General features: G+C 41.3%; 1 protein-coding gene across 2 annotated transcripts in view; it reads right to left on the bottom strand.

Annotated features, from left to right (window-relative positions):
* ATP10B (ATPase phospholipid transporting 10B (putative)) overlaps window positions 1-26405 on the bottom strand; it is a 234197-nt gene that overhangs the window by 183785 nt on the left and 24007 nt on the right. Inside the window, exon 2 of one of the 2 annotated variants that reach the window (XM_036224184.1) lies at window positions 12234-12297. The gene's annotated coding sequence lies outside the window, so the exon portion shown is untranslated. Of the gene's footprint in view, window positions 1-3575; window positions 6317-12233; window positions 12298-26405 lie in introns of those variants that run through there. The other variant, XM_016167062.2, reaches the window with a different exon arrangement.

Here is a 26405-nt window from a genome sequence, read left to right as displayed (position 1 = left end):
TTGCTGTTTTCTAAAATTTTTCTTTAAATCGACGCATGTAAAGATCTATAAAGGAAACTTTTTATTACCACTTAAATCTACAACAAATATAATGTGTCAGAAATCGAACGTATTCATAAAAGTAAAGGCAAAGAAACCAAAATAACACTAAATAGCTAGGCTCTGCTGCTCCCTAAAGACACTGAATTTGCATCCTACTCTTTTATTTTTTGGGGGGTGGTGGTGGTGGTGGAGGATTGGCAATGGTTAGAGACATATTAAAGATCCATTAACATCCAACTGAGACTTAAGGATTGAAAGAGAAGAGAAGGAAAACTTTCACCATGCGATTCAGCTGTTTGAAGCCGTATCAGCTTGTTCCCTAAAGTTGCCTTATCAGGTCATTTTAAGTGCTGTCCTGCTATTTCCACCTCACTTTGAGTAACACTGCAGTACATAAAGTATCTGGGCAGATTCTCCAGCTCATGGTTCTCTAAGTCCCGTGAGCACAAGAACCATGTAGAATCTTGATAAGAACACATTTTTGAGTCTTCATGAGTTCCTGCCTCAGCATGTCTGGGATTAGTATTTCCGGGAAGTTCCTGAGTCACATCGATGCAGCTGGCGCAGCAGCCACATTTTGAGAGCCTCTGCCCTAGGTTGTACTTGGGGAGGAAAGGTAGAGAGCATATAGTGACACGTATGCAAAAACTCCACCATCAAGCTTGCTAGTGATTGCATGGACCTGGGATGTTTATTTAATTTGGTAGATGGGGCAAAGAAACGCTCAATGTATTTTTTTTTGTGTCCCTGCCCTGTTTCTTCAACCTAGTGAGTTCAGACTGATACAATATTGCACCAAGGTTGGTGCAGCAACCTCGGCTAATGCACGTAAGCACCTCCTCCTAAATAATACAGTTTATTTGCAGGTTGCTAGCCATCTGCAAGGCTCAGCAGCAGCCAGTGATCACCAATACAAAAAGCAGAAAATGAGATTTTCTTTTCTTCCTTTAGACATTAAGACATTATAGAACATTAAAAGAATGCCACGACAGTTAACATTCTCTCTCATCTGATTCCAATCAATAGTAATAACTATTAATTATTAAGCCTTCTGTAAGGGAGTCATTGCGCTGTACTAGGCAATTATACACACCTTTTTTTTTTCTGCTTTGTTGAAATATAATATACAATTAGTTGCTCATATTTACATGGTGCCATTCAATGATTTTTTTTTCCAGTTATAATTGGCATACATTAGTTTCGGTTGTACAGCATAGTGATTAGAGATCTATATAACTCACAAAGTGATCAACCCACTAAATCTAGAATGGAACAAGATATTGCCTTGATGGACTTAGAGGGTATTGTGCTGAATGAAATACATCAGATAAAGACAAATATCACATGATTGCACGTATATGTGAAATCTAAAGAACTAAATAAACGACAACGAGAAAAACAAACGTAAACTCATAGATGCAGAGAATATTTTTAGGGCTACCAGATAGGAAGGGAGTTGGCGGGATGGTGAACAAGGGCCAAGGAGTTAAGAAGTACAAATGGATAGTTACGAAATAGACGTGGAGGTGTAAAGTATGGCAAAAAGAAAATAGTTAACAACGTTGTAATAAATATGTAAGGGGTAAGAGGAGCACACGCTCTTAATGGCAGGATCTGAGAAGCTAAGTAACTTGCCCAATGTCATATAATTACGAAGAAGTAAGACGGGGATTTAAATCCAAGTTCAATCCCAAGGCCTATTTTTTTTTTCTATGAAGCCATACCACTGCTACTGTTACTACCTACTTACTCAATCTCTCAATAAAAATTTCGTAGAGAATTAAAAGATGAGAAGGGCTTTAGATGCTTGAATTGTTTAGAAGAAAATTTCAAAAGAATGTCACTGAAAAGGAAGTGATTGATATTTAATCAGCAATGAAGACAGAGCTCCCTAGATTTGAACCAGAATTTAAGAAGGTCTGGCCGAATTTTTGCTTTTAGGAGAGTAGGTAAGTGGGTAGAGCCAGTCTCAGAAATCCAACCTGTTTTAGTGTACTTTCAAGTCGAGATTTTTATTCCCTTCTGACACGGCAAGGGCCATTAAGAGAATGAGTGTAGTAGAAAAACCAACACTGGACTGATAGCCATGAGCCTGGGGGTCTGGTTGTTGTTTTGTCTCCATAACTCAGCCTTCAATTCTCTGGGTCCCGGCTTCGCCTGCTGTAATCAGGGCAGCTGGACTAAGCTCCCTTCCTCGCTCTGTCTTTGAGAACAGCGGACTCCTTCGACTGGATTTATTAGCACCATATGCCTCAAAACAATAACTTCCATCTTTTAGCATAAGGAGAACATGGTTTGATTGCAAACTCAGCATGTGGGTTTCAACCTTCAGTCTCTCAAGAACCTTTTCATCCATCCATATGTGAGGTTTCCTTGCTGCATTCTTTGCGAAATATATGGTGACAAGTAGAGGACAGATTCTGAACGCTTCGAGGTTCAAATACAACTTAAATCCATAGAGACGGAATTGAAGAAATAAATTATCTGGTAAATTTTTAAAAAGTCGTCAATGGCAATGAAATGACAAATTCAGTAGGTGTTACTAGGAGTAATTATAGTAACATCTTGAAAGAAAACAACATCTGTGATCTGCCTGATTAATGGCCGCGTGTAACAGTGCATCTGTTAATGGAATAACACTCCTCGTACTCTCGGCCGTATGTCTGCGAGCCCTGGAAATAAGACGAGAGGAGGAGGAGCAGGTGCCAGATCACTGACTGGAGGTCAGGGTCCTCCCCGGAACTTTGAATTCCTCTCTGGCTACCCGGACCAGAATCGTGCAGCAAATTCAGAGGATAAATGAGATTTGTCAGGTATATGAACTCTCGCAGGCTAAACCAACTAGCTGTTCAGAGATTTTTAAAAATTGACTTTACACCTTGGGGTTGGAAATGTTTTAACAGCCTAACAGTGTACCACTGTGGGATTGTACTAAAGATACTCAGCAAGGACCTTATGGGGCGCTAATGCATAAATGGGACCTTTTTCTGGAGTGAGTAGTAAACACTCAGGGAGTAAACATTTTTTTCTTCAAGCATCAGTTTTCTCTTTTGAACTCAAATGGAAACTAAACTTTCCACCTATAGTTCAAAACTACTACAATTTGCTAGTTTTGGTTTAGAGATGAAATTGAGAAGCCGAAGCCATATAATGATCTCACTCTCTTCCTCAAAGCTACAGTTTCTTTATGCTTTGAGAACAAGTCACTAACTATCTTTTTCCTCAGGCTATGCGCGGAATGAATGTGGGATACATTATTTGTCATAACACGTACTCAGGTACATTCGGGCTGTGAGCTCTATTGCATAAGGAAGCAGAATCTGGCATCAGCTAATCCTAATGAAATCAACTGGAAAAAAATACATTCTGTTACAAAAGGAATGTGGATCTCGCACCCAGCAAGCCAAATGAAATTTCAAATGTGATATAGAGAAAATAGTTATATTCTGCGCCTATTAAAACCTTAGAATCAGTGATCATAGGAGATGATCACTTCCCCATCACACGGGAAGGGTCAGGTTGCTTTTACTTACCCCAGCAAAGCCGACGTCCCTCCTGACCGGGCTCCATTAGATGCTACAGAAAACAGGGCTTGAAAGTGGCACTATTTCTCTTGCACGGCTTGGCTAAGATACCATGTCTCTTTCCTATGGAATTTTTCATTTCTCTGATTATATCTGATGGTGTCAAGGCGAGGTGTTAAGCTAACACTCCCTTGGAAGGCCAGAGAGGCAGCTAGTCTGGAAAGAAACACTTCTGACCAGTCAAGGAAAAGGGAAAATCGGCCACCTCGCTTGGGTCATGAGAGAAAGAAAAGAATAGCGTGACTGTGAGTGTGGGCCCCAGTCCCCGAACAGTGAAGGCAGTGTTCTCGGGGTGGCTGTGTGTTTACACAACGCTGTCACTGTTAGACATGGTTCTTGCATAAATTTCTACTTTTTGTGAATCAGTGAGCTGGCGATATCAAAATTCATAAGCGCTTTTCTCCTCTGTACAAGGCACAAAAATGACTTTGTCCATTCACCTTTGGCAATGAATGTAATTACGTGTGAGACAATTATAACCTTGTAGCTCTCCTTGAGGGCTTGGAATAGAATTCAGTTGCTGGGTTTCAAGGGCACTTAAGAAAGAAAGAACAAACTCTCTGCAGTGACTGGTGCATGAGCGTTGGTGATGAATTTGCCCTCGGAGCTTCAGAAGTCCTATTTTGCAGTGGTCATAGTTCTCATTGATTACTCTTTGATTATACAAAACCAGGAAAGTGGAACCAATGTACTGTACTTACAGATTATGTGAATATATTAAACATACAGAAAATTAGAATTATTTATGGGCTTATTGAGAGCTTCGATTTATGCCGTAAAAGGAAATTTTCACGTATAATCCTCCTACTGAGTTGCCTGTAACTCTGCTAATTGGGGTAAATGTCATTAGCCAGTTGTCACATTGATGGACAGTTACTGGTGGGCCCATAAAGAAGGTAGAACAAGCACTAAACTTATTTCGAGGGTAGCAAAAGAGGGATGTTATCAAGCTTAGGAATAAAAGGAGATGGAAAGAAATAAATATACCTAACAGCATGAAAATCTTTCTACATGATCTTGGTTGGTTTCTGGGGGTAACTGTGAACTTCTGAGTACTGTTGGATCCTATCAGACTGCTAAGAACAAGTATGGACATAGAAAAGATGAAACACCCACAACATCTAAAATCTGAGTAGCTGTCATTATGTAAGATACGAGCTAGAAAATTTTAAGAACATGAAATGTACCCAACACTTTGGACAGTCTAGAATTTTTAACAAGGCGCCTGGCATTTCACAGTTCTCCATCTGCTAAAGAGAAGAATGCTTTGCAAGTCCTTGCTCCTTTTCCTCACTCTTCTCAGAGTCCCCATGGTGTCTTGGCATAAGTGTGACCTGGACTCACAGATCTGGTTAATCACAGAATGTTAGCACCAGAAGGCAGAGGTTGTTTGGCGCCGCCTCCTTGTGCCGTGGGTGAGGACACTGAGGTTTACAGAAGTTAATGCCTGCTCCGGTCCACATAGGAAGTTGGCAAAGACAGGACCACAAACCACATTTCCTCACTGCGAAGGCCAGTACTCTTTCCCTCACCACATCCACAATAAAGAGAGAGGCCCACACACTGTGGGGACCACAGAGTCTAGAACATTTTTTGGGTTGTCATGCTGACCAATGGCTTTGGGGTCCTCAAAGCATAGGCCCATTTTCCAAGTGCTTAGAACCTATAAATACTAACAGGCATTCAGCAAGTTATTTGTATCACGAAGTTGGATTGAACACCACTGTCTAGCTAATTAGAACCCTAATAGCAAATAATAGGCCAGCAATACTACTGTGTTTGTTTTTTGAGAGGCCATGCTTCTTTTGTTTGGCTCCTGGAAGTCCCTCATAAATCCTGTTGAAAGATCACATGTCACAGAGCTTTATATAGTTCTCTTTTCCAGGAGTCAACTTTTTTACATTAAAGTGAATTGAGCATTTTTGTATGCATTTGCATTTCTTGTTGACTACCTCATGCTTTTCATACAAGTTTAGGCAGTTTTTCAGTTTAGCCTTTAATATATTCTTGCTGCCCAAACTTGCCAATTAAAGAAGCAATTATTAACAAAGGCTTTTGTCCCCATCTCCCACTGACAGTACCATACTACCAGGATGAACTTTATAAGCTTAAGACCGATATTTACTATACGCTGTGCAAATTTTACTGGTGGTAATTGTTATAATTTATTGAGCACTTGCTTGATGTCAAGGACTGTTAAGAACTCTATATAATCTGACTCATTTAATTCTCCAATAACCTTAATACACTGACATAATTATTCCTATAAAAAGAAACAAAACAGAGTCATAAAATTCTTCAACCAGACTGAAACATAACAGATAAGATTGTGGGGAAAATCTTATGGTGACTTTGATAAGTCATACTTATTTGTCTTAATTTTAGTCATGAGAAAGGCAAGGGTCTAGATGAATCTTCACTAAACAAGCAAAATGACATCTTAAGTACTTGGAATGGAAAGTAACTTGAAGCTCTTTAGCTGGTTGACCAGTCACAAACAGTGGTATAGGATTAATGAGAAGTAGTGAACAAATAAAAATATGAGGACTTGGCAATGTGAGAGATTAGCGATAAAACTAGTCCCCTCAGGACCGAGGGATGGACAGCCGGGCAGGTGCTTGGGGCATCAAGCATCTCTGTAAGTGTGACACGATGAAACGTATTTCATTTACCATGACTTTTCTTAGGAAGAACACAATGTCAGCAGCCTGAGAAGGGGTGAGAGACACCCGGAGGGCATGCGCAACTATCCCTAGATCAGCGGTTCTCAGCAAGGGATGATTCCCCCCCCACCCTTAAACACAGCAGTGCCTCTGGCAATATCTGGAGACATCTCTGACTGTCAGGTTGGGCTGGGAGCGCTACTGGCATCTAGTGGGTAGAGCTCAGGGATGCTGCTAAACATCTCACGTTGCACAGGACATCCTTCCACCATTAAGAGTTATCTGGCCATAAATGCCAAGAGGGCTAAGGTTGAGAAATCCTACCCTAGATGTTTCCTGAACTCCTGAGGTGATGGGTGAGGATAGCTGCAGGCCTGATTCACAGAGTAAGTGAGGTGAGTCTGGTGAGACTTGTCTACCCTTCTTCAACTTAACCTTGGTTCTTTCTTCGGATCAAGTGGAGCCATCTTTTAAAGATGAGCAGTTTGAAAGAGTATGAAATCTCAGTCTGGGTCTTCACCGAATAATTTGATTTCTGAAGTAATTTTAGAAAACAAAATAGTGATGAGGAACCTTTATTTTAAATGGTATTGAAAGGGAAGGGGCAGGTGCAGCCGAAAAACAACAGCGACTAGAGGATATCTAAGTGCATGGAAACCTCTTTGTCCTTTGCCTTCAAGCGATTTCTAGGATATTCAGGATTCCTAAACCAGACGTTTCACAGTGGTAATGATCTGCAGAAATATTTTGTTGGGCCTGCACAGCCTTAAATTTTTAGATTAGTTGGCAGTACTTAAACATTGGGATGATTCTTCTAATAATGTGGGTTCCTTTTTTTGTGGAATAAGCCAAAGAACAGACGACCATGCGTACATGTTCCTAAAAGTCAGGAGTTGGCTACTGCTGAAGAGTGGCCGCTCACTCTGGACAGGGCACCGGTGCCCCCTGTTCCTCAGCTGGACTGCCTCAGGAGGTCACCTCACCTGCCTGGACCCCACAGCAGTCTTAGTTTGCACCTTCTGTCTTAAAAGAGTATACTTATGCTCCTTTGACTGTAGTCTTAAAGGCGACACTATATAATGTTAATGTGTTTTGTAATATGACATTTCTGCCTAGATTAATTTTCATCAAATCAATTTTGCACCATCTTTTGGTCATTTTTTCTTTCATGTTTTGATTTTTCCATGACTTTCCTTCCTCTGACTTTTGTGGTTAGTCAAAGGGTGACTAAACACTGAAGAATAATTCAGTGTTTACTCACTAGGATAGAGAGTCATCGCAATTCTCTTCCCACCCACTTTTTTAGCTTACTAAGTTTTGGTATATAAAACATGAATAAAAATATCCCCAACAGAAATATTTTGACCGTGGTGTAAAGAAACTTGGCAGAGATAACCTACTAGGATCTGCAGAAAATAAATTTCAGAATAAAATACTGAATACTGATGCCGAAAGTGTGTATAGACAAAATTAAAATAGGTGTTTTATAGCATCAAGTCATTCGGAGGTCACAAAAGGAGCTTGGGATTCTTTGAATAATTTGTTTAAATCAGTGCATGAAGAGGAACAGATTAGATGGCTTTGATATTTATAAAGTGTGGCCAAGTTTTTACACTGTCTGCTTCATGCTGTGCACCGGAAGGCATTTACAATGATTTATGCCTAATAAAGAATAACTACTGAGGTGTTTGTTATATTGATAAAGGTAAGGTTATACACTAGATAGGACAGTGGTTCTCAATCCTTTTGGGATAAGGGTTCCTTTATACTCGTAAAAATTATTTAGGATCCCAAGTTTTGTTTATATGTGTTACATCTACCTATACTTATTGTATGAGACAGAACATTTTAAATAATTATTCATTTCTTTAAAAAATAACATATTCATTACACATTAATATGTAACATTTTTATGAAAAATAACTATTTTTTTCAAAACAAAAAAATCAGTGAGAATTTTTCTAAAGCTCTTTATTATTTGGATTAATCAGAAGACAGCTGGATTCTCATGTCTGTTTACTCTGTCATACTATGTAGTTTTGTTTGAAGTATATAAAAAAAATCCAGCTTCATACTTAGTTGGAAAAAAGGAGGATTTGAGGACCCCCTGGAAGAGTTTTGGGGACTGTGACAGTCAGTTTTATGTGTCAACTTGATGTAGCTACAGTCCCCAGTTGTTTAATCAAGCACTAGTCTAGGTGTTACTGTGAAGGTATTTTGCAGGTGTGATGAAAGTCCATAATCATGAGTTTTAAATAAGAGAGATTATCCTAGATAATCTGAGAGGGACTAATTCAATCCGTTAAAAGGCCTTAGAAACAGAGCTGTGTCTTCCCTGAAGAAGAAATGCCATCGGTGGATGGCAGCTGAAGCTTGTGCCTGAGGATTCCAGCCTGGCCTGCCTGGTGGCTTGCCCTCACATTTGCCTCACCAGCCTCATGATCAAGAAAGCCAATTCCCTACAATAAGTGTCTTAATATGTTTCCCTCATTGGTCTGTTTCTCCGGTTGAACACTAATATGGGGACTGCCTCCTCCCATGGGTCCTTGAACCACATTTTGAGAATCTCTGGTAAAAAACATGTTTTCTAAAGCCTTTCAGGTCATTTGACTTAGCATAATAATTCTATGGAGCCACTAAAGCAGAAATCTTCACTTCTATCTTCAGAGAGCATATTTATCAAGTGACGCACACAATGGTCAGCGGCTCTTAGTCTTGATTCTTAAATTCCTGGTTCCCTTTCCAGTGTCCTTTATCCTTTACACATTATCCTTCTACATATTTGGAAATATACTTGCAGATATAAACATTCACAGTACTGAATAAACACATACCACAAAGAGATTCCTTAGGAAAAGTACGTGGGGCATAAAACATTATCTTAGGCACACGCGGTTATCGGACCAGATCTCGGATATGAGTGAAAGTGACACGGGAGAACAGGGCTTGGTTTTATGCTCAAGGAGTTTGTGATTTGCCTTAAAGAAATAAGATTATTCGCTGCTGAAGATACGAGATGAGATTTAATAAATAGGACTCTGATTGTTTCCTAGCTTCTCTCTTGAGCACGAGACACTGGAACAGGCTCATCTTTTTCAGCTGTTTCTATCATCAAGCAGATTCCTGCTCCAGATCTGATGCCTACACAAGTCTGAGCATTTATGAAAGACAATCGGCAAGTGGTTGATAATAATGGCCTGTTTGTTGAATGACTGAGGACACAGAGAATGGGTACGCTACTTAAAGGTGAAAAGGAAGAGCAAAAGTGCAGAGTTTGGGAGAAATGAGAAAAAAAAACTAAAGAATTAAAAGACAGAATGTGACTTTTTAAGGACAATAAAAGAAAACTGAGCTAGAGAAAAGGGTGTGTGTTAAAGAGCATTAAGAGATTTATAAAAACATATGAAATGTTGCCATTTTATGAATGACTAGCCAAGGAACCTGGTTCAGCGGGCGGAAGAGTCAGAATAGCATCATGGCTAAGAGTATGAACTTTATCGGACAGATGTGAGTGTCAATCCTGGTTCCATCACATACTAGCTATGTGACCTTGAATAAACAGCCTAACCTCTTTGATCCTCACTCTCCACAATCACAAAATTATGGAGTTACTATAAAAATTAAATGAGAAAATATATGTAAAGTACAACACATAGTGTCTAGCATAAATTCAGTTAAGTGCTGGCTTTCATAATTATTATCATTACTACTATCATTAATAATCCTAGAGGCAACAAGCAGCCAATGGGAAGTTTTTAATTGGGAAGATGATTTGGGGGCAGATGTCAGTTTGGAAAATACATCTGATGTAGGTTAGAATGAAGTATCAAGGGGGAATACTGGAATCAGAGCAATCAGTTAGAAAGCTACCTTCACAGTACCCGCATGAAGAGCTCCTTCCATTGGATCATCACACACACACTATAGATTAGACATTGGTGGTTTATTCTAAACAGGATCAAAAGGTCTATCCTGAAGTATAATTGGTAACTATAAGGGAGGCTATACATTTTTGTAAGCATACTTAAGTACATCATTGATCAGGTTTAGGGAAGGATTTTAAAACTTGAAAGTTGCATCTTTCGGAGAATGTCAAACTCCCTGACATAGCTATTAAGCTTCCAAGTTCTCTATGCTTACGTAGAAAATTAACTAGAGGTTTCCCAAAAACTAATTGCTAAGGAGGCACCAGTTTAGGAGAAAAAAAACAAAAACAAAAAAACAACTCTATACAAATCATGTAAATATCTCTGTGTAGTCTAGGATCTCATAAGTTACCTATAAATTTTGATATAAAAACATCTATAGAACTTACAAATGGTGGCTATTCGTGGTCAATGAAACCCTCTATTAATATCTGGGTACACTGGAGGTAAATTCAATTAATAACAGGTAATTGTGACAGGAGCCAACTAGGAGAACTCACTTGCCTAACTAGCCTGGTCTTGTTTATTTCTGTATCCAATAAATAATAGTAACATACTTTAAATTTCAAGCACTCTCTTGGCCTCAGTGTGAGGCTTACTCTATTTTAGAACACACACAGAACTGAGACTTTTCCCCAGCAGCTTGCCATGTAGGAGAATGTCAATAGGATGAGCCTCGGGTTTTTCTAAAACTGTACGATATTAAAAATCTGCACACAATTAAATCCCAAAGGCATGCTGATATCCACATCTACTGATTTCAGCTCAGTTCAGAAGGCAAATGACAAATAGTACAGAACATTCAGCAAAATTCTGATTTCACTGCTAGTTTACAGTAGAATTTCTAGTGTTAGAGTCTACCGGCACATATGTGTTTGAGTGAAATAGATGTGAATCTCCTTTTCAAAAGAATTAGACATTTTTATTTTGCTTTTGTGCAGAAGCCATTGATTGTAACAGCTACTATAGGAATACAAAGGGAAAACTAAAGACGTCAAGTAAGGGACATCACATAGTGGCCTTTGTACATAATTTCCTAGTCATTGAATGCAAGTAGTCAAGTTGATTTTCCAAATGGAAAGGATGGATTTTCTCAGAGCCAGTCATGTACTGTTGTGCAGGCCCTGTGGCTAAGGACACACATTAGTGAAATAGCTACTTGGGATAGAGATGGAGAGAGACCAGGAGCAGAGAGATGTGATCTTCATCTAGAAATAAGCCTTGCTCTAGCTAGATGTGCGTATGGAATGCTATGACTTCTAGGTGAGAAATCACCAATTAATAAAGTTAAAGCAATGGATCTTAGAATAAAAACAAGATGAAAAGGGGTCTCATCTTTTATAGGATCCTGTATTAGCACAAAGGAGGCCAAGACTAAGGGAGATTAAGGAGTTTGCTTGAGGTCACAAGTCAATGTCACTGTCATGACTATTTTATAACCCCTAATCCTGTGTCATTCTGCCACCCTGCACTGTCTCAATGAGGTCACTGTAATCACTGTATTTCTACCCAATTGTTTTCTGCCCAACTCAAAATTAAGCAAAACGAAAACTTCATTGGCTCACAGAACTGGAAGATCTGGAGATCCAAGTGCTCTAACAATGTCATCAGCCCATTCTTCGCATGTTTGAGATGGGGTTTCTCCAAATTGTGGGCCAGATGGCCATCAGTAACTCCAGACACACATACTGATTCAACCTGAAAGCCTCAATGGAAAGTCTTTCCTGACAAATTTTATTTTGCCGAAGTCCCAGGAAAGCCTCTGATTGGTTCACTTTGATTGAGTGCTCATCTCTGGACCAATCACTTCTGCCACAGGGATGCACACTCTGATTCACAAGCTCATGTACACACTCTGTGGCAAGGTCATCTCTTCTAACCTCTGGAATGTATTACTCACAATGTTATCTAATCAGAAGGAAGTCAGGGACTCCAAACAGGCACAAACAACAAATACATATTATAATCATTTTAAAATGTCACCTCATGGAAGACAATAACTTAGAACAGAAACTTACCAAACACAGGAATACGAACTCTGGAATTGGTGTTGTTTTTCTTCTAAATAACTTGTGTCAGTATCTGTAATGACAAATATAAAGAAAAATGTCATTTCTGGAGATGGAAGAAAAAAATTGATTCACTGTAGTTTACATTAGGATAACTGCTTTCATACATACTCTTAATATATGGAATAGTTTATATTCCTAGTCAAGAGCATCTGGCATTTAATAAATGCTCATTACCCTCCTTTGCACATAGAGAGTCTATGAATAACTGTTAGCTTGATTTGAGCCAAGGCCACTGTCACCGCCTCTTATCACCACAGACTATCAGTGCCACTTATGTCATGAAGTCTCAATTAAAAGAGAAACTACTCTCAACTGTTCCATATCTTTGGTTTCTAGTGTTAGAGGTTTTTAATGCCACAATTCCCCAAGTGGCTTACCCTCGCTCTTTGTGGATCTCGCAGCACACAATCCGCACCCTAACACTGTGGTGGGAGGCATGAGTCAGTCTGAGTTCTTTTTTAATTTCAGTTCATATGAAGTTTGGTTATTATGGCTCTGAGAATTTAATCATGGAAATATTGTGGAATCTGGCAAAATGAGGTTTCTACAACATCAAAGACTTAAATGGAGTCTAAATACTTAGTTAATAAACTGTCACTGTAAGATGAGGCCAAAGAAGTGGTGTCATGGTTAGGAGCCTGGGCTTTTAGATTAAACGGTGCTGAGCTGAAATCCTGATTTCTTACTAGCTGCAAGTTAGCCAAGTTACTTCACCTCTTTAAGTCTTAGTGACCTCACTTGTACATGGGGACAGGCCCATCGCCAAACCCACAGCTAATGCACGTAGAGTGTGTGATACTCTTTGAGCTCTAAATAAAGATTAATCATTGTTATGACAGTCGTAATAAATTAATTTACATGTGACTAATGAAATAAAGAGCAGAAATAGCACCAGCTGTAGCACCAATAGCACAGAATGGGCAACACGCATAAGTTTGTAAAATTGAATGCTGATTTTTATTGTTAGAGATACCTATTTTTTACATTTTCTCCAAGAAACTTCTTTATTTTCTTTACTTCTTTTATTTTCTATATTTTTCTGTATTCACTATTTTTTACATAATATTATGTAAATATTTTCTATATTCTTTATTTTCTTGATCTACTTTCTTTTGGATTCTTTCTAATCATAAATACAATTTAACTCCTAATTACAGACTGTTTGCGACATAAGCTGTCACATTAGTATTCTCGCCAACTAAAATTAAAGTAACTTTTCTGTAGGAATTATACCTCACATCTTGCATGTTCTTTATATCACCATCCTAAGCTTTTAGTAAGAAGTCAATAAATACTTGTTGATGAACTGACCAACCTCCAACCCTTTTAAATCAAACTGAATTGTTGTACCTAAGTTGGCAGTAGACCCACATGCAGTTGCCACAGGTATACAGATTGGAATGAGAACCCCTCTTAGAATGTTCTAAGACTCCTCCAGCTCTCCTTTTGTACAAGTGTGCCTAAGGCCCACGAACTCCAAAGTCTTACTCATTTGCTCTCAATGAGAGCCCAAATGAGCCTATGCCTTATTTTTATTACCTTTAAATGTTCTTCAATTATGAAAGATACAGAAAAAAGGTAATGAAGGGTATATTTTCTGATAACTTGGGCACCTATGGTTAGGTGTCATCTTTGACGTCATGATTTGGTCAGAGGCTGGAGCAGAGGTGTCATTCAGTCCCCGAGCATAAATAATGGTATATAAAGTGTCGCCTGGGACTTTGATCAGAAAGCGGCAGACTCTGGGTACCACCACAGGGTGACGTTTTTAATAAACTTGAGTATTTGAGTCATCCACTAAGATGTTCTCCTGATGCCAATCCTGAATAGCATGGCGGAGGCAATGGTATCAGACGGGAGGGTATCTCAGATTCGGCCTCCATAGGAAGAAGAGCCCAGGCACCACGCATCTGCTAGAGATGCTTGTGCACCCAAACGGCCTTGGGAAAGACTTCCAAAATGCTTTTAAACATATCTCCAGAATGTCTCTCCATTCGACCACTTCTCAATAGTCACCAGACCCCATTTCTTACTGTTACTTCCTCACTTCTCTCATTTCCCATCTCTTTCACTTTGTCATCTGTATATCATGTTAACAGGACAGTTTTGTTTCTGATTGCCAGGGTCTGCCTTAATTTTTGGTGTCCATGCAGCGTACGAACACCATCTATGCAATTACGTCAGGAACGACAGACAGAGGTTCTCCAACTGTCTGCCTGTAAGTGCTCCCCCCACTCGCAACTAAGAGCTTTCATATCTTCCAGGTAGAAAAAAAAAAAACTCTATTCCACAAATTTCAGCTTCTAATTGATCAGTGTTTCCTAAGGTAGGGGAAGGATATGCAAAAGGGTCTTGGGCAGTGTGAGATAATGTAGTAGTAATAGAAGTAAAAGTAGTAATAGACCACTGATGTCTATAATGAGATTTTTCTTTTTTAGTTTCTTTTTGTATTCATATAATCAAAAGAAGTGGCTATCTATCTCGATTTGATGCCAGAGTGATTTTAAATCTTAGCTCTTTCTAACCTTCTTTGCAAAACAAAGGAAGATACCACAGCTCAGAGTTTTAGGTTGTTTGGGTGAAATGAAATGCCCTTTTTAAATTATATTTATTTTATGAATACTTTCTAGTTATGGCAATCAATATAAATATTCCATTTATGGAAGGGACAATTTTTTCGAAAGAATAAATCAGAAAGTTAATTTAAAAAATGAATAAAAACGGTCATGTAGTTAAGCAAAAATTTGGAAGGTGGCATGCAGATGAGTCAAATTTGGGAACCAGTGAATTCTTTCTTTCATTTTTTTATGAAGGCATTTGCATACAAGAACAAAGCACTGCACTAGATGCTCAATAAATATATTGAGTTATGAGAAAAATTTATACTCTGCACACAAATATGCATGTTTTCGTTGGGTAGAAAGCAAACCCCCAGAAATCTGACATATCTCTTCTGCTGGAATAGAGCGAGGGCTAACCTCCAAACACCTTTGGAGACGGCGGCACGGTTTCTCCTTTCGTTTTCATCCCCGAGTTCCCTGTTTCGCATTATGTTTGATCCCACAAGCCACCTCTGATCCTTTTGGGAACAGGCAGAGTATATAAACAGGGAGGTGATTAATCAGTATTTGTTGAATAAATGAATACATAAGTGAATGAATAAGCAAGCAGACGAACTGAGAGTCGCAGAGCTGATTGTTTTCAGGGCTCCTGTTTTAATAAGGAAAGATGACGCAAGGAGCACACTGTGAGTCTAACGAGAAAAGTAGCACCCTGCATGGCCCAGATGGGGGCATCAAGTCTGAACGGGCAGGAAATTAGAGGACAAAAAGCAGCTTTTTAGTGAGTGTCTTGTTATCTCTCCAGATGTGTTTGCAGGGCTGCCTGATAACACAGAGTAAACAACAGACCCAGAAAGGACTTTCAGGTGAGTCAGAGGGGGTTGGAGCTCACGGTCACCTTGGTTAACCTCAAGATTAACTGTACTGATTTCTGATTTATAGGAATCATAAAGATGAAAGTCTTGGTTGTTGGGAGAAAGTTACAAAATCCCATTGGAGTGGGAACCCAGCCAGAATTAATGAGGGAAAAAACATGATATATCTTTGTTCTCTGCTCCGGAAGGGCATTAGCATGGCATTAAAAGTTTTTCTGGGGACAGGAGAAAACCCCTGGTGGCCTTGTAAAAGTTGTTTCATCCCAATAAATGGGATGATTTATAGATTGTTGGAGAAAATATCAGTGGCGGAGCAAAGAGAAACGATAAAGTGAATTTAACGATAGTCCCCGACTCTAGCTTTTAGCGCTTCTTCCTTTGTAGTCCAGTAATTTACACACATGCCCTCGCTCTCCTTCTCAATTGGACTCTCCCAGAAGGCAGGGTCTACTTCTTCATTCACTTTTGCATTCTCCGTGGTATCCATTGTTTGAGACACAATAGGTGCTCAGTATCTATCGGTTAAATGCGTGAATGAAAGTAGAAATTTGAAAATTACTACAGCTGCTGTGTAAATTCTCTTCCAGGACTCACCATGAACCAGACACTACTTTTAAACACGGGGAGAAATGAAAAAAATCAGTGCAACAGCTTCGCATGTCAAGATATTTATAATTCTGTGTCTCAGATAAGCTATGAACATGAGTACTTTTTATACAGCTGAGAACATGAGAAACAAAATGAGAGGGTTAAGGCAAAGAGATGTGGGTGCACAGGGAGAGAGGGATTGACTTCAGCTTTGGGGGTTGCTGAGGGTGGGGATCGGGGAAGGAGCATTTGATAGAGGTTTTGAAGGATGAAATTCGACAAGTATGGCTAACTCTGGAGAAGGATGTCCCGGGGGATAATTAGAAACAAAATCAGGGGGAAAATGACACTAAGTCTTTATTATAAAACATTATACAAAAACGTTAATAGACAAAAATCTAGAGATGGCAAAGAAAAGAGTAGATTTGGGGGTATTTTAGAGGGGCTATAAAAATGTCCAGAATGTAGGTATGTAGGGGTGTGAAAGTGTGTGTGTGTGCATGTGTGCGCACGCACGTGTGTGCGTGTCTGTAGGGAGACAGGAAAAAAATCGAGGTGGTAAAGATCATCTGGGCACAAATTTCACAGAGCCATTTGAATTTAAGTAGATTATTAAATCGTTGAGCAGAAACATGGCACTATGCTGCTCCGTAGGACCTGGACACAACGGTCAGCTCATCTGACCAACAAGAGTAAGAAAGAGTTATTAATGTTCTGTCCTTCTGGTATCACAGTGCACCGACCAAAAGACTGATGGCTAACTCAAGGAACGGCCGCCTGCTGGAATTTCATCTCCATCGCGGAAGGGAGACAACGGGAGCGTCCTTCTAAAGCAGTAGGCACATTTGTCTCAATTTCAGGTGGCTATTTATATACATATAAAAAGCTTTCATTGAAAATTTGCCATTAAAGGGAATGACCTAAGCATTTGTTTTTCTTCTCCAGCAGGAAATGTATTCCTGAACAATCAAGCAGCCAGGGCTGATGTGAGAAAGTTCTGCTTCACAGAGGAATGCCAGCTGATAAGGGTAGAATGGGTAAAAGAATTAGAAAAGGCACTGTGCGAGCTCTAACGTGATTGACTGAGGCATGGGTTTTCAGTAGGTGGTAAAGCTATTGCTTGAATAGAAATATAAGCAAGTAATGAATAAAACACAAGTGAGATCTCATTGTTCCTCTGATCAAAACTCGCGGTGGCCCTCATTTTACTCTGAGGAAGAGCCCAAGTCCTTACAGGGATCCCCGACATCTCGCTCAGTCTGCCCCATTAATCCTCTGCCCTCGACTTTGCTATGACCTCCTCACTCCTGTAACTTCAGCCACACTGACCTCATTGCTATTCTCTGGACACACTGGTTAAGCACCCTCTGAGTCTGTCACCCACTGTCCCCAAGGTCTGTACTTCTTTTCCCTCAGAGATCTGTATGGCCCTTTCCCGACACAAGTCCCTGTTAAGGGTCAACTTCTCAACACCCTATTTGTAAACACACCCCACCCCACTGTCATTCTTGAGCACTCCCAGCCTCTACCCCCCTACTCTTTCCTTTTTCCTACTAGGTGCTTATTAACTGCTAACTTATGATATTATTTCTGCTGAAGAGCAGAGATTTTTGTCTTTCGGTCTCTGAAAAAATTCCTGGCACCTAGAGTAGCACCTGGAATGTAGTAGTCACTCAAATATGTGTTTAATGTAGTGAATAAAGGCCGTGGGTGAAGGAGTCTTGTGACTCACACTCGGTAATGGCCCGCACGCTGCCCACGCATGCAGTCAGCACAGGCCTGGCCTCTGCGTATGTGAAGTGGCCTTCGTGGCCCAGGAGTATGGACCACGCTACTGTGACTATGTGAGAAGTGGCACCTCATTAAGAGGGCAAGAGAGATGTATTAATACTGAGAAATTAATGCACTTGGGAAAAGGAAAATCAGTGCCTCTGACAAAGGACCCGGTTAGGAAAACATGAGAGCATTAGAGACCGAGAGAGAGGGCGACACCAAACGCCAGACTTGGCCCTCTCTGCTTGCGAGACACAGAAGACTGGCTTCCGAGCAACGTCATTAAGCAGCCAACAGAATTCTCTCAACGCTCAGGCAGCTGCTTTGAACTTTCTTCATTTCGTGAGCCATTCTAGAAACAATTTGCACGCTGGTGAAAGCATCTGGGAGGAGCTTTCTCCCAGGAGGACAGGGTGCTAGGTACCATCGCCTGTCTGGAATCAGGAAGCGGAGGGGAGGAGGCAGAAGCAAGCAGCCCGGTCTCGATGCAGGCTATGAAGCCATTCCATCTCTCTCCTATAAATTGTTTTGTTTTTCTTTGTTCTTAGGATCATTATTTGTTTGTTTGTTTGTTTTTTTCATTCCAGTGGTTCCTCATTCATGAGGCCACGAAATGGGTGTCAGAGGTCTGCGAACCTGTGAGTGCTGGATATCATGTCTAGATTGAATATCAGGTTTTCTGTACACATAAATACTGTTTTTGAGGTGTAGCTGTTTCTGGGAATAATGAAATACGAATCCTATTAAAAGTGGTATTGAATTCACAGTATAGTTTGTCCTAACACTCGCAACACAGTAACCTTTTGTCGCAACAGCTCGAATAAATAAATATAAGTTGCTATTGCCACAGTAGTAGGAAAAAGTAGGGTGGGGACAAATTACATATTTAGACCACATTCACTGTTCACTTCCTTAATATGACTGAGAACCAGAGAGACGGTGGCAGAAAAGAGGGCCGGGACACGCTTCAGCTCTTCGGCAGCCTCACCCGGGGCTGTCCCAACAACCTGTCCCCAGCAGATGACTGCGGCCTTCCAACATTCCTCACTATGTGAATGTTCACCTACCCTTTGACCTCTGACTCCTTCACCTCTTGCAAGGGCACTCTGAAGCAAGGGGGCGGAGTGCTCAGCTGAGAAGGTCTCATTCTTCAAGGCCAGACCTGCCTTTTGCAGAAGAACCAGCTGCTGGCCACCCGCAGGTGGTACAGTGCACACAGGGGCCTTCGGGAGAGTGAACCCAAGCCCAACGCTTCTACTCCAGAACTGAACAGCTGGCTGCCTTGCCTGCCTCTCCTCTCACCCCGAACCAATCCGGCCTTCACACTGCAGAACGAGTGGTGTCTTCAAAATCCAAACCCACGAATCGATTCAACAAGCCTCCAGCACCCAGCACATGCTGTGCACTTAGGTCCCATCAATGAGCAGACAGCCCGTTCCCTTTAGGGAGCTCACGTGTAAGTCGTGGGAGACACACGGGAAATAAAGACATGTCGGGGTGATCAGAGCTATGAGGACGGAAAATGTAAGGCTGGCAATGGAGAGACACGGCGTGTGTGTCTGGGGTGGCGGCTGCTCTACAGAGTCTTCCTGCCCAAATTCTGAATGTAGCCAACAGGGGTCTGCATGAGCTGGCCCACGCTGTCTCTCCGGGTTCATCTTACACTGGATGTTGTCTCGCATTTACGACCCAGATAAGTAACCTTTCCTTCTGATCCTGACCACGACCATGAAATCTGTCCCTGGGCCTTGACATGTGCTGTTTGCTCCCTGGGCCTCTCCCACTTCAAAGTGCCTTCCTTCCCCTAGTAAATTCCTTCAGAGGAGTCTTCAATTGCCACTTCATCAGCAAAGACTTCCCTGACCCCTTGTTGGCACCATGGAGCCTGCCCTTCAGGGAACTCATCTCATTTATAATTTACATTCCTGCGATTACTTAATTAACATCTGTTTCCCCCACTAAGATGTAAACACCATAAAGGCAGAGACCATGTGTTACTAGGCTCAGCCTAAAACTTGACATAATAGATGTGTCTCATAGATATATACAGAATGAATGAAGATTATCTAGAGATTCTCTTTATGGACTGTCAAGGTCTCCTCACCTGGGGACTCCAAGTGCTCCCTAGGACTCGACTGAATTTATCGAGGTACAAGGTACATAAGGTTAATGATTTCAGAGTACGCGGTGACATTTAATACACTCTCAATGCTGTGCAACCACCACCTTTGTCTAGTTCCGACATTTCCCCCGCTCCAAAGGGAAAACCCATTCCTATCAAGCAGCCGCCCCCTTCCCGCCTCCCTCCCGGCCCCTGGCAACCGCGAAGCTGCCTTCTCCCTCAACAGATTTGCCTGTTCTGAGTGTTTAATGTAAATGGAATCACACAACATGTGACCTTTTATGTCGAGCTTCCTTCACTTAATGTGTTTCTGAGATTCATTTGCAATGTGGCGTGTATCAGAAATTCATTTTGTTTTATCACAAAATAACATTCCATTGCATGAATATGTCACATATCTGTCCATCATTTGATGGACATTAAGGTTATTTTTAACCCTTTGAGAAGTGGAGCTATGATGATTCTTTTACAAATTTCTTCACGTTTTGAGGCCTTTTGTGTATGAAAATAGGTATGGTTTGTACAGTGCTGAAGTTTCTTTTTGCCAAAGATCCCATGTTGCCAGAATTGTCCACTTTCCTTGACTTGCAGCTCATGTCACTTTGCCAAGGGGAGAGTAACCTTGCACATACTCTGGGTGACCGTTGTGGGCTCTCTGTCCCTTTTCCCAGAGTGCCACTGGCCCAAGTTCTTTACCCCCAGTGATTTTTCTCTATTACCTCTTCCTTTCTATGTGTGTCCTGTTTTCTTTCTAGAAGGCAGTAGCCTCCACCAAGGTTGGGACGCAGGTTTGAATGTGTCCTTATGGTAGAAAATTGCAGAACAGTCTTGACAACAAGAGATGTTTCCCTTGGCCCTAGTAATTTACTTAGTTAAGCTAGTCTCGAGGTTTTGTAAACTTCGTAAAATTATTTAACCAATTTTCTCATCCGTAAAATAGGAATAATACATGTAAAACAGTCATTTTGTTATTCTGAGCTAAGGTGCCTTAGTATAGAGAGAATTCCTTATTATAATTATTTTCGTGACTATTCTTAATTATTTGTTTTAATCAGAAAATTAACATTTTCTTCACTTGTAACTTTTAGTGAGAAGTCGCCATCTTTAATGAATCGAACGTGCCATTTCTCTGACTGAGACCCTCCTATGGCTTCTCATTGCCTTTACAATAAAACCTAAAGACATTCCAGGTCCTTCAGCTGCCTTCTCAGGCCTTTCTCCATTTCTTTCACGCTCCAGCCCTGCTGGCCTGCTGCTCCCTTGAGGCCCCAATTTCCTTCCTGCCTCAGGTACTTAGCATCTGCTGATCACCCAGCCTTGTTGCCCAGGCCTCCTCCAACTTTTGGGTAAGAAGGAACTGCTATCAGCTTAGTTAACAGCTTCCATTCAGACAGGCCATTCTTTTTGCTTTACATGTACAAGGAAAACAAAAACAATTTTTAGCACTGTATGCTTTTCGTCTTCCTTCATAAACGGTTGTTTGTCTGCCCAGATATGGTCAGTCCGTCTTTGTAAACTGTGAGCTTCGTGAGTCAGGGAGCCTGGTCCGTGCAGCCCTCCCCTGCACGCACAGAGCTGCCTACAGTGGAACCTCCCCTGCGCTGAATGAAGGAAGCCATGATTCCTCCTCAATCCTGGTGCCCAAATCATCTCCAATGAGCCTTGCTTCCAATTCCACGGGGAAATCAGAAGCGTTAGTAAGAGTGTTTGCATTTGCAGTAAGGAATATGCTGGGATACAGCTGTCTTTCCAGAAGTGGCTTAGAAAGTAGAGGTGGGAGTCACAGTTTTTAGTGGGATGTGGCAAAAAAAAATATTGTGAGCACCCTCTCAGAGAAAAGAAAGCACAGTGATTCGATAACATCGATTTGTCTAATTATTGAAAATAAGATGGAAAGGGAGTACAGATGCCATCCTGTAAAAGGCTTCTGGGGCTGGGGTCGTGGTGGGATAAACTATATAGGGCCAGGAGAAGCGTGGGGTGATGGGTATATTTGTTAGGCTGTCTCTGATGGTTTCACAGGTGCACGATAGGTCACAACCTTAACCGTACATTTTAAACATATGCAGTTTGTTGTATAGCAATTATATCTCGCTAAAGCTGTTAAAGCAATAACAGAAGTATACAGAAAATAACAGCAATTACCACAAGGCAGTTATGATTTTTCTCTGGCTGGTGAGCTTAGATTCTGTTCCGGAGGGGAGAGATAATAGATCCTGTTTATTCTACTCTGGGAATTCTGGAATGGGACACCAGTGAGGTCCTTTTTGCAGACATGAGAAAGAACAGCTTGCTTAGGGCGGCCCACGTCCCACCTCTGTGCTCAAGGGGACATCCCTCCCTGGGGGAGCAGAGCTCTCACTGTGCCCTCGGTGGGAAGCTTACAGCCAGGACAAGAAGCAGACGGCTATGTTGTTATTGTTGTATTCGTTTTTTTTCCTAAAGCAGCAAGGAGCTCGGACACGCAAACCAGCAGCTCTCGCAGAAAACCTGCCATCACTCGACCCCGCCTCTCCTGAGGCTGCCTCCACCTGGCGGCCTGCCCTCGACTACTGACTAACCTCTAGTCTGTGAAGGCATCTCCTCCCCCAAAGCTTTCCTTTTTCTATCTTCCCTTTTCCTCTGCTTACATTCCTCCTTTCTCGTTTTTCTTGTTCTATTTCCTCTTTCAACATGAAAATAAATTAACATTTGTTGAACACTGTAGGGCTAATCATGTTCTTTATTTTAATTCTTAAAACCACCACCGGGGACAGCTCCTGTCAGTACTGTGATTTTACAGATGAGGATAATGATGCTGTGAGAGTTCAGGGGCTTATCATATCCTGCCTCTGGTGAAGGCAGAGTCAGGATTTGAACCTGAAACACCTCCAACAGCTGAGCGCTTAACTTCCAGACACAGTCCCTTTCACAATTTCCCCAAATTTTCATCTTCTTTTCCCTTTACATAGGTATTAATAATGTGTGTGATGCCTTCATCGGGTGAAGTATTATATGTTTTAAAAAATAATGTGCTGGTATATATTAAATAACATGGAAAATGACTACTGCATACTATAAAGCATTAAAAACATTCAATAACTAGATACTCTATGATCGGTATATATGTATACAATAAACTAGAAACATATACGCCAAAATCTACTGGTGGTCATGTACATCATGAGATGGGTGAGATTTATATTCTTCCTTTGCTCATCTGTATTTACTTAAATATTTGTGATGGACATGTATCACATCATTGAAAAAAAGTACCGAAGCACTCTTTGAAAAGTATAAATCCTTTTGGAGGGGAAGTATATATATATATTTTTCCCCTTATAATCTTAGATTTTCCTAGTGATTGGCAGGTCTTCTCTCCCAGGAAAATGACATAACATGGTTGTTCCAAGATTACAGAAAAATATCAGAGGTGCAAATCAAGACATGTCTAAAGCAAAACTGGGTTCTCAGTTCAGAATGGGGCTTTCTTCCTAAGACTGACCACGGCTAACCTGGAAGAGGGGCTCTGTCCTGGGAATGCTTTGTAAACGCTGTGGACTTCCATATTCCGCCTTCTATCTCAGATTCCCCACATCTTCCTCACTCCAACTACATTTTCCTCTCCTCTTCTGGGCTTGGCACTTCGTTTTATACTTACCCTATGAAATCTGTTATTATTTGCTCTAGGTTGAAAATTAATAGTATCAACAGAAACACAAGGGTTTTAATAATTTAGCCTGAAGGCCCTTATGCTTCCCCATTAGGTTGTGGATTGTTTTGTTTCTCAGGGTATCCCCAGTAGCTAGGATTCATTTGTTCAGTTAAAAATAGAGTGTCTACTTGGTTCCAAACACTGGGCTGAGTGCTGGAGAATTTAGTAATGAAAAGGCAAAGTCTTGTCTCTCCCAGTTTATAGAGAAGCAGCAGTCGATAAACTGTCAACAAAACAGTAACACCGGAAAGGAAATACACAAGGTATATTTTAGCTGGCTCAGCCTTTTCTAGACCCCCAACAGGTCTTGCTCACAGTGGGAGACCAATAAGTTGTTGAACTTGATTCTGACAGGTTATTGAGCTCCTATTATCAATAAAATATCATGTTTTACAGATTCCACCTCACTCAATTTTCTCAACAACCATATGACGTAGTCCTTTAAAGCAGCGGTCCCCAACCTTTTTGGCACCGGTGTTGCTATGAGACTCTAATGCTTGATGATGAGGTGGAGCTGAGGTGCGGTGATGCCAGCACTGGGGAGCGGCTGCAGATACAGACGAAGCTTCCCTTGCTTGCCTGCCGCTCACCTCCTGCTATGCAGCCTGGTTCCTAACAGGCCATGGACCAGTACTGGTCTGCGGCCCAGGGGTTGGGGACCCCTGCTTTGAACAAAGGGCTCATGTTCTGCTGATGAAGAAAATGTTCCATGAACTTGCCCAAGGTCACATGGCTGGTGAGTAACAGAACCAAGACCAAAGCCCACGTGTGTTGGGAAGGCTCCAAAATGCACCAGCTTCACTAATTCTTGAAGGAGTGAATGTATGAGATTATGTACAAAAGGTTTAATGAAAGAACTAACTAAAAATAAGCACATTATTGTTTACGTAGTGGAAATTCAAAGTAAAATGTTTAATAGAAATCTTTTGCTTCTTTTATGTGCGAGGTGAAATTCTAGGAAAAAATGACCAAGTTTCATCATAAAAAAGAGACAAGTCTCATTGCTTCAGTAATACCTCAGATACAGGCTAAGAACTCCAAACATATTCTTGTGAGCTGGAGTGCTGAGTAGCATTGACCGAGTGAGCCTTGGCATTCTATTTCCTAGCTGGCCTTGTGACTGATTTGCCACGTGACCTTAGAGAAATAAATTCACCACTTTCAACCGACTTCGGGGACCCTAACGATGCCCTCACTGTCAAACACTCCGCGACACGAGGGATCGTGGCAAATGCGTGGGTGGGAGTGAGTGGGATGGAAGTTCCCTGTAGTGGAGACACGCTGGGATTTGAGGAGATAAGGAACGGCAGTGTGGAACATGGTTTAGAAGTCTGCTCTGGGGGTAAGGAATGCAGTTCGTGATAGAGAAAGAAAAACGTAATAACAGGGCAAGAACTCAAGGTGACAGAGAAAAAAAATGGGGGCGTCTTTTCTTTTCCCAAATAGCCACGGACTCCTTGATGACAGTGCCCGTGTTCCCCCGACAGGACCTGTCAGAAGACCCTGGCGTGTATTAGGTGATTACAGAACTGACTGGTTAATCATTTGGAAGAGTTTGAGAGATGGGAAAGGACATTGTTACTACAAAGACGTGTTGACTAATAAGTGACGGAGAAACAAGAACACAGAACCAGATGATTAAAAGAACCCACTGTATAAGCTTCAAAAGTTTGTCACCAGCAATTAGCAGGGACACCTTTTGTGTGCAGGAAGGAGGGTCAGTCCCCTTTTGATAGGTGCGTATGAGGACAGGCGATCAGCGTCCATGGGAGGCAATGCTCAATTCAAGAGGGAAATCGAACCCATCCTACCAACCTAGAACTAAGCAGATCTACTACCTTTGCCCCAAAACTAATAATATGAGTCACAATATTAACAGCAGCTGCAAATGGCTAAGAGCTTTTATTTGCCATGTGACATGCTAAAGAAAAAGGATTCTTAAGACAGCATCTCGTCCAAACATTAGGTTCAGAACTTATAGACAGGAAGGCTGAGGCTCAGGCCAATTTGCTCACGGCTATGTGTGTAGCTTGTTTATGTCAGACCCAAGGCCAGAACCCGGTCTGCCGTCTTGAAGTTTCTAGGTCGCCGGACCGGGTCTCAGAGAAGCTCGGCCCTGAGACTGAGGTGGTGGCAGGCACTGGGCCTTGGAGATGTCTCACACGAGGCCCTCAGCTCGCCACCCAGAACACAGAGCGCTGTGGTTCCAGCAGGCCTTGGCAGACAGGCCCTCACAGGCCCAAACTCATTTTCTTGTCTGCATCGCGTGTGGGCTCCACAGAGCCTCCAAGGGTCCAGAACCAGAAAACCTCTTCTCAGGAAATGGAAAACTTGCAATAACATGAATCTGCTCTTTCCTGTTGCACACAATGCTAAACACCTAACCATTTGACGGTCCACTGCAAATGAAATATTACATGAGCCTTGATGAAAATTTAATTCCCTTTTTGCCTTCCCTTTTAGCTTTCTGTAGAACAACCCCAGTCATCATTTAAGGAACCTCTG

This window comes from Rousettus aegyptiacus, unplaced genomic scaffold (assembly GCF_014176215.1).
Source record: "Rousettus aegyptiacus isolate mRouAeg1 unplaced genomic scaffold, mRouAeg1.p scaffold_m13_p_7, whole genome shotgun sequence".
Taxonomy (NCBI): Eukaryota; Metazoa; Chordata; class Mammalia; order Chiroptera; family Pteropodidae; genus Rousettus; species Rousettus aegyptiacus.
The sequence above is the reverse complement of the archived record's forward strand: the minus strand, read 5'-3'. Positions and strand labels throughout refer to the sequence as shown.